Source organism: Penaeus vannamei, chromosome 28 (assembly GCF_042767895.1).
Source record: "Penaeus vannamei isolate JL-2024 chromosome 28, ASM4276789v1, whole genome shotgun sequence".
NCBI classification, from domain to species: Eukaryota; Metazoa; Arthropoda; class Malacostraca; order Decapoda; family Penaeidae; genus Penaeus; species Penaeus vannamei.
This window is the reverse complement of record NC_091576.1, coordinates 3,483,296-3,490,795: the sequence shown is the minus strand read 5'-3', so window position 1 is coordinate 3,490,795 and position 7,500 is coordinate 3,483,296. Positions and strand designations below refer to the sequence as shown.

At 54.9% G+C, this 7,500-nt stretch overlaps 2 long non-coding RNA genes across 2 annotated transcripts in view; one reads left to right on the top strand and one right to left on the bottom strand.

Annotated features, from left to right (window-relative positions):
* Positions 1-7,500, bottom strand: part of LOC138866943 (uncharacterized) — a 224,472-nt gene that overhangs the window by 48,192 nt on the left and 168,780 nt on the right. The gene's annotated exons all lie outside the window — the stretch shown is intronic.
* Positions 3,564-7,500, top strand: part of LOC138866944 (uncharacterized) — a 205,889-nt gene continuing 201,952 nt past the window's right edge. Inside the window, exon 1 of the long non-coding RNA XR_011399696.1 lies at positions 3,564-4,175. This is a non-coding gene — a long non-coding RNA (uncharacterized lncRNA). The remainder of the gene's footprint in view (positions 4,176-7,500) is intronic.

Genomic DNA, 7,500 nt, shown 5'->3' with positions numbered 1-7,500 from the left:
AATTTTCCCTCTAATGGTCTTTCTCCGATTTTATATATATATATATATATATATATATATATATATATATATATATATATATATATCACTTCAAATAAATCAAATAAACTCGTGTGTTTTTTTATCTTATTTCATATTGCACCATGAAAGTGGAATTTGGAATTAAATTAATCCGAACAACGGTTGATCAACAATTGGGGAAGATGCACGTCAACAATGCACTCGTTGCCAGATGTACGGAAATAAAGTTATAATTGCCACAAGCACCACAATAATTCAGATGATTTTCTTAAAAAATGAACACCATTTTTCGTGAATTACATTGTGCTATTAACAACGACGCCACGTCGCGAAAGGAGCCCCGCACAGTACGAGACGAACGGTGGGGTGGGGGGCGAGTGGTGGTTCGGTGCCCCCTCCATTATCCCCCCACCCCCCAGGCAACCCACATCACGATCGCCCCGCCGGGGGCAGTCCCCCCTAGCGTCCGCCAGGCTCCCGCTCCTGCCGGACGGATGGAAGGCCCTGTCGCTGGTCGTGTTGGTTGCGGGCCTGCGCCACCAACTATAGGGAGAGGCGGTTGGGTGCGGGGTTCGCAGGTGGCGGGGCGGGCTGCCGGGCGGGGCTGGGAGCGCGGGCCGCCGGAGCCGAGCGCCGCCCTTGGCCTGCTGTGTGGCGGCGGCGGCGGCGGCCGCGCGTCTCCCACTCGGTCCGTTCCCCCGTGCCGCCGCCTGGCCTGAGCGGGCGGGCGGCGCGGCGGCCTGCCCAGCGAGGCCGTTCAGCCTAGGAGGGTGGAGAGGAGATTGTGGGCCTGGGGGCTGCGGTGGCGGCGGCGCCTCCTGGGTTGGCCTGCCAGCCACGCCTTCCTTGGCTGGCCAGGGGACGGCTTGGGCTTTTCCTTACCCCTTCGGCCCCCCCGCGCCCTCTTGGGCCGAGGGCGGCGGGCCCTTGCCTGGCCTGCCTGCCTCGTCTTCCTTAGAACAGGGGTTGGCTCGGGCTTACCCCCATCGGCCCCTGGCGCCCTCTCGGGCCGAGGGCGGCGGCGTGGGATTCGGGCGTGGCCTTGCCGCACCCCCGACGGGGCCTTGCCCCGGCCGGACGGGCAAGGGCGGGCCCTGGGCGCGGTCGTGGTGGCTGAAGGCCTGCGCCGACAACGACAGGGGGACTGCCTCGGCTGCGGGCGGCGAGGGGCGACCCCCGCCTCGAGCCCGCTGCTGCTGCGGCCGCCGTCGGGGCCGTCCCGCCCGCCCGCACCTGCGGTACAGGGCCCCCGGTTTGGTGGCTTGGGCTTCCTTTCCCCTTTCCCCTTCGTCCCCCGCGCTCTCTCGGGCCGAGGGCGGCGGGCCTGTGGCTGGACCTGCCTGTCAGTCTGCCTCGTCTTCCTCGGGCAGGGGCTGGCTCGGGCTTTCCCCCTTCGGCCCCCTGCGCCCTCGCGGGCCGTGGGCGGCGGCGTAGGGGACGGGCGCGGCCCTGCCGGGATCGCCCACCGAAGGGGCCGTTTTTCCCTAGCGGGCGGCCGAGGGCGGGCCCTGGGGCGTGGTCGTGGTGGCTGAGGGCCTGCGCCGACAACTGTAGGGGGGGCCACCTTCGGCTTCGGCCGGTGTGCGGCGAGACCCGCGTCGAGCTCGCCGTCGGGACCAAGCGGGGGCCTTGCGGGGGCGGTGCAGAGCCCAATGCTGGTTGGGCCTCGCCCCCCGGGCGGGCGGCTTGGGCTCTCCTGCCCCCTGCGCCCTCTCGGGCCGGGGGCGGAGGCGGCGGCGGCGGGCGCGGGCGTGGCCCCCGCCGCCGCGAGGAAGCCCCTGCCTCTGCGGCTCCCGTCCCCGAAAGTGGAGCAGGCTTTGGTGGGTCCTGGCTGCCGGGGCCGTCGGAGGGGCTGCCTTCCCTGGCCCCCGGGGCCGAGCGGCCCCTGCCCGCGGTCGTGTGGGCTGAGGGCCCGTGCCGACAACTATAGGGGGACCACCTTCGGCGGCTGTAGGCGGACGGGCGGCGAGCTCGCCGTCGGGGCCGGGCGGGGGCTTTGCGCAGGTGGTGCGGGGGCCGCCTGCTGGTTGGGCCTCGCCCCCCGGGCGGGCGGCTTGGGCTCTCCTGCCCCCTGCGCTCTTTCGGGCCGAGGACCGAAGGCGGAGCCGGCGGCGGCGGGCGCGGGCGTGGCCCCCGCCGCCGCGAGGAAGCCCCTGCCTCTCCGGCTCCCGTCCCCGAAAGCGGGGCAGGCTTTGGAGGGGTCCTGGCTGCCGGGGCCGTCGGAGGGGCTGCCTTAATCTGGCCCCCGGGGCCGAGCGGCCCCTGCCCGCGGTCGTGTGGGCTGAGTCGGCCCGCGCCAACAACTACAGGGTGGTCCACCTTTATTTGGGTGTCGGCGGGCGGCGGTGGCGGCGGCAAGCCGTGGCTGCGGCGGTCCCCGCTGCCCTGGCCCGCCAATGCGCGGCCCTCTCCCCACCCCTGCCGAGCGTGCTGGGCTGGGCTGGAACGCGGCGAGGCGGCCGCGGGTCCCCCTCGGGGCCGGCCGGCGAGCGTGGCGGGCGGGGGCACGTTGCTCCCCGCCCTCCACCCGCGAGAGAGTGAGGCGCTTACCGGGGTCTGGGTTGTGGGGCGTGCGGAAGGCGTCCTCTCCCTGGGCGTGGCGCAGGAGGGGCCCCTGTTTGCGGTCGTGTTGGCTGAGGGACCGCGCCGACAACTATAGGGGGACACCCATGGCCGCATCTCTTCCCTCCCTCACCATTGCGGTGCTCTCCCTGCTCCTTTCCCCTTCTGTCCCTTGCTGCTCTGCTCCTTTCTCCCTGTTCTTACGTCCGGGGGTGTGTGGTGTCTTTTGGGGGTTTGGGCGCCGTCCTGTGCTCTTGGTAAGCTCGGGCGTCGGTCCCTTCCTCGAATTTCCCTCCCCCCCGAACCTGGCACAGCAAAGGTCGCGGGCTCGCGCCACGATGCCGACCGGGGGCCGCCGGGGTAACCAGTCTCCGTGCCACCCCCGCCAGTGTCGGCTGTGGTCCTGCCCTTCACACAGGCGACCGCCCCTCTCTTGACGTTCGGAATGGTTTCCGAGTGCCGCCCCCCTTTTGCGGCCTTCCCCTCGCGACGGCTGAGCCCCTTGCGGTTCTTCTCCCCTCGGCCATGTTTCGCCGGTAGCGCGGAGTTAGATCCCGGGTGTGCACACCCTTGCGGCGAGAAAGGAAGAAACCCCCGGCAATCCCACGCCCCTCCTCCTGCGGAGCCCACGGGTGAGGCAGGTTGAAAAGGAGACTGGGCCAGCGAGAGTACCTCCCGATGGCGATAGAGAGCAAAAGGGCTCGCGCCCGGGAGAGAGCTCGCCGCGGCCGTTGTTCTGGTCCGGCGACGCTATCGTCTCCCTCCCCTGTGTGCGGCGCACCCTGAGTCGAGAGAGAAACGACCCCCAACAACCAGCCATCGAAAAAAGTGCGGTCCCACCTTTATTTGAAATGCCTCCCCTCCTTCGTCCCCATTCCTTCCTGGTGTGGCTTCTGGCCGCAGCAGGTGGAGAGTGGGGAGAGAGTCGTCGGGCTTTTCCGGGGGGATTTTGCCAATAACCGGAGAGGTCGAGAGAGAAGTGAGAGGAAGAAGGCAGGCAGGAAGGAAAGACCGCTGCGGAAGAGCGGCGGCGGCGGCGGCAGTGCCCCCCGTAAGGGGGCAGCGCAGCCCATTGTGGCTGCTGCTGCCGCCCTCATCCTTCTTCCTCCATGTCCTCCTCCTCCTAATGGTGTTCATATGACGACGTCGACGACCACGCTAGTGTGCGTTGTTGCGTCTACCTAGTTGATCTTGCCAGTAGTCATATGCTTGTGTCAAAGATTAAGCCATGCATGTGTAAGTACAGGCCGACTTAAGGCGAAACCGCGGACGGCTCATTAAATCAGATATAACTCATTGGATCTCTGCTGAACCGCATTACTTGGATAACTGTGCTTTTATTAGACCAAAACCCTCGGCAGCCGGTTCCCGTAAGGGGCCGGCCGCACACATCTTGGTGAATCAGAATAACTTTTGCCGAGCGAACGACCCCTCCCGTAACCCGGGTTGGGTCGGCGCCGCGTCCTGCAGGCGTCTGCCTTATCAGCTCTCGATTGTAGGTTAAACGCCTACAATGGCTATCACGAGGAATCAGGGTTCGATTCCGGAGAGGGAGCCTGAGAAACGGCTACCACATCTAAGGAAGGCAGCAGGTGCGCAAATTACCCACTCCGGGCACAGGGAGGTAGTGACGAAAAATACTGTTGCGAGCCCCGAACGGGGCCTCGCAATTGGAATGAGTACATTTTAAATCCTTGTACGAGGATCGAGTGGAGGGCAAATCTGGTGCCAGCCGCCGCGGTAATTGCAGCTCCACAAGCGTATATTAAAGTTGTTGCGGTTGAAACGCTCGTAGTTTGACTTCTGCTCCGGACCGGCGGTACGCCTTAGCGGCGGCTACTGCCGTTTTCTGAGCTGTGTCTCCGCCGGCGCACGTTGGGTTTTTATGCCCTTAACCAGGTGTCCCCTTGTGGCCGGCACGTTTACTTTGAAAAAATTAGAGTGCTCAGAGCAGGCTGGTTTTTGCTTACAGCCCGAATGGTCGTGCATGGAATGATGGAACAGGACCTCGGTTCTATTTTGTCGGTTTTTCGGAACCCGAGGTAATGATTAATAGAAGCAGACGGGGGCATTCGTACTGCGACGCTAGAGGTGAAATTCTTAGACCGTCGCATGACGACCTACTGCGAAAGCATCTGCCAAGGATGTTTTCATTGATCAAGAACGAAAGTTAGTGGTTCGAAGGCGATCAGATACCGCCCTAGTTCTAACTTTAAACGATGCTGACTAGCGATCCGCCGCAGTTATTCCCATGACCCTGAAAAGGATGATTTTGATAAATTGCTTAAAACGACATTCATTTTGATATTTCATTGGATCACTTTCTATGAGGTCATCAAATCTTCACTGAAGAGTTTTCATTTTTTTTTTCCTACAAGATATTTCTACTAGAGGTAAGGCCAACAATATGACTGGATTTGCAGTACTGAAATCTGATTCTCAATAAAAGATGAAAGTTTCATGGACATAAATGTACACATATAATAGTTATCAAAGAGAGGGCATTTAACGGTAAAGGAAGAATGATATTTCGTTATCTTTACATATATATATATATATATATATATATATATATATATATATATATATATATATATATATATATATATATATATATAATAGACAAAACGGGAGAAACAAAAATCCTAGAGCATCGTAACTATTTATTTATTCTTTTATTTTTATTTATTTATTTTTATTTATTTATTATTATTATTTTTTACCAATTCCACGTTTCATAATTGATAATGGTTGATGATAAGTCAGACAATTAGATCAAATGCATCATTTCAAACTCAATAATATTAGATTTTCATCCAGCCACATTTTCTTCTCTACAGGGTCTTCGAAAATAAGTGACTATCGCATTTTTCTTCTAATTTGTATTACATGGCACGGATCAAATCAATGTGATCTTGTATTTTAACGAAAGAAAATAAACTAATGCTTACTGATTCACTTTTTCATCCTTTTTTCTTATGTGTATACGTACCATATTCTTTTGTGAGGAATCAGATCCGTACCTGACTCAAAAATTATAAAATAGTGAATCAGTAAGCATTAGACCATTTTCTTCCGTCCAAAATACACACATTGACTTGATCCGTAGCATACAATACAAATTAAGAAGAAGAAATGCGACAGTCACTTATTTTCAAAGACACTATAGGGAAGAAAATGAGGCTGAATGAAAAATACATTGTTATTGAGTCTCGAAAGACGTATTTGACCTTATATGGGAGATCGCCAACTTCGGGGCAACTTGGGCAGGATTAAACTCGCCTCCGGTTGCCCATTCCGAGCGATCTCCTTGCTTGTTGCCTTTGACGATGACGAAGCGAAAAGTGGGACGCAGAGAGTAACGTCAGCCGAAAATGCGTTAAATATTATTCATTTGTGCAGAGAGGATTTACCAAGTGTAATTTGCGCGGAAATGGTGGGACTCGACATCTCATTAGATATCGAGTGAAATATGGATAACATCCGGGTATGACGTACGCAAAGTTGGTTTAAAGTGTAGGAAAGTTGAATTTCGATTGATTAATTAACCGATAAATGTATAGCTCTTATGACGGTCTTTGGGATGGCGACACTGTCAGCGTCATACGAATGCTTTTAGGATGAATCTGTGACAGTAGGACCGAGTCTGACAACATCAAATTATTCTTATCAAAGGCAGTGAGTACAGTGACTTTGCCTGTGCATAAATTTTCGTAAATACATTTATCCTTTTAATAAAGTTTACATCCTCGTGACTTGTCATTATACACTGTTGAAGGTGAAAGGAGAAATCAGATTGAAAAGACAAACCAAATCTTCAGAAAAGTTTTATTTGTCATGCTGGCAAACGGAAGTCGCTGCTGAATCAACCTGGTAATAGATCGAAAATAGTTTAGGTATTCTTTAAATAATCGTTTTATTAGAGTGTTATTGTATGCAGACTAATAAAAGGGGATGTTTGTTGACAGTAAATATTATAGACAAGAAACCGTCAATGAATTAAGTTTTAAAATAATCATATAAGCAGTATATGAAAAAGTAATTTCTTACCATGATGACCGTGATGCCCTCCATGATGGCCTCCGTGGTGACCCCCGTGGTGACCCCCGTGGTGACCTCCGTGGTGACCCCCGTGGTGACCTCCGCCGAAGCAGCAGGGCAAGGTCTTGGCGGCGGCGGAGGCAAAGGTGAGAGCCAGCAGGAGAAGCAGGGCGAGGAACCGCATCTGCAGCAGACGCGGAAGCAGTCAGGGCGGGGCGATGAGGCCGAGGGACGTGTGGCGAGCCGAGCGGCCGTTCGGACCTTGGCCGTTGTAGTGATCTGCTACACTGTACACCCACAGATCACTCCAGGAGGTAATACAATCAATGAAATATCCTTTCTCACCTCCGACATCTCCCACAGGCAAATAAAATAAAAACTGAGGAACTCAAGGTGGCAACACTCTTACCCAGTGCGACCCGCGATGTGGCGATAATTACCCTGCAAATCCAAGGTGGTTTGTGGGGTTGCTTGTAACATCACCTCTTCGAAGAAAGGCAAGAACTCTATTGCGTGGCTCCTTCTCCGAGAGCAGAAAGCAACCGCAGGCCTACAGAAAAAGGCGTTTATCTCGCGGAGTGAGGAGGATGCCGCGCACTCGCCACTATTGCCATTCCGCTGCCCAATATTTTATATTTTTTTATACCAAATAGATTATTATTTTATGTTTTATTGGATTATGTGTGTATCCCCGAAGATGATACTTTCACTTTTATGTTTTAAGATTTATATTTATACATTCTCTTTTTTAAGAGCAAGAGGTCAACTTGGTTCTTACAAATACCTATTAAATCTTAATTATCTTAATTATTTTACTTTTCTTAACTTTTTATTCAAGTGGTCTATTAATTACTCCAAGTGATTTTAACATTGGTT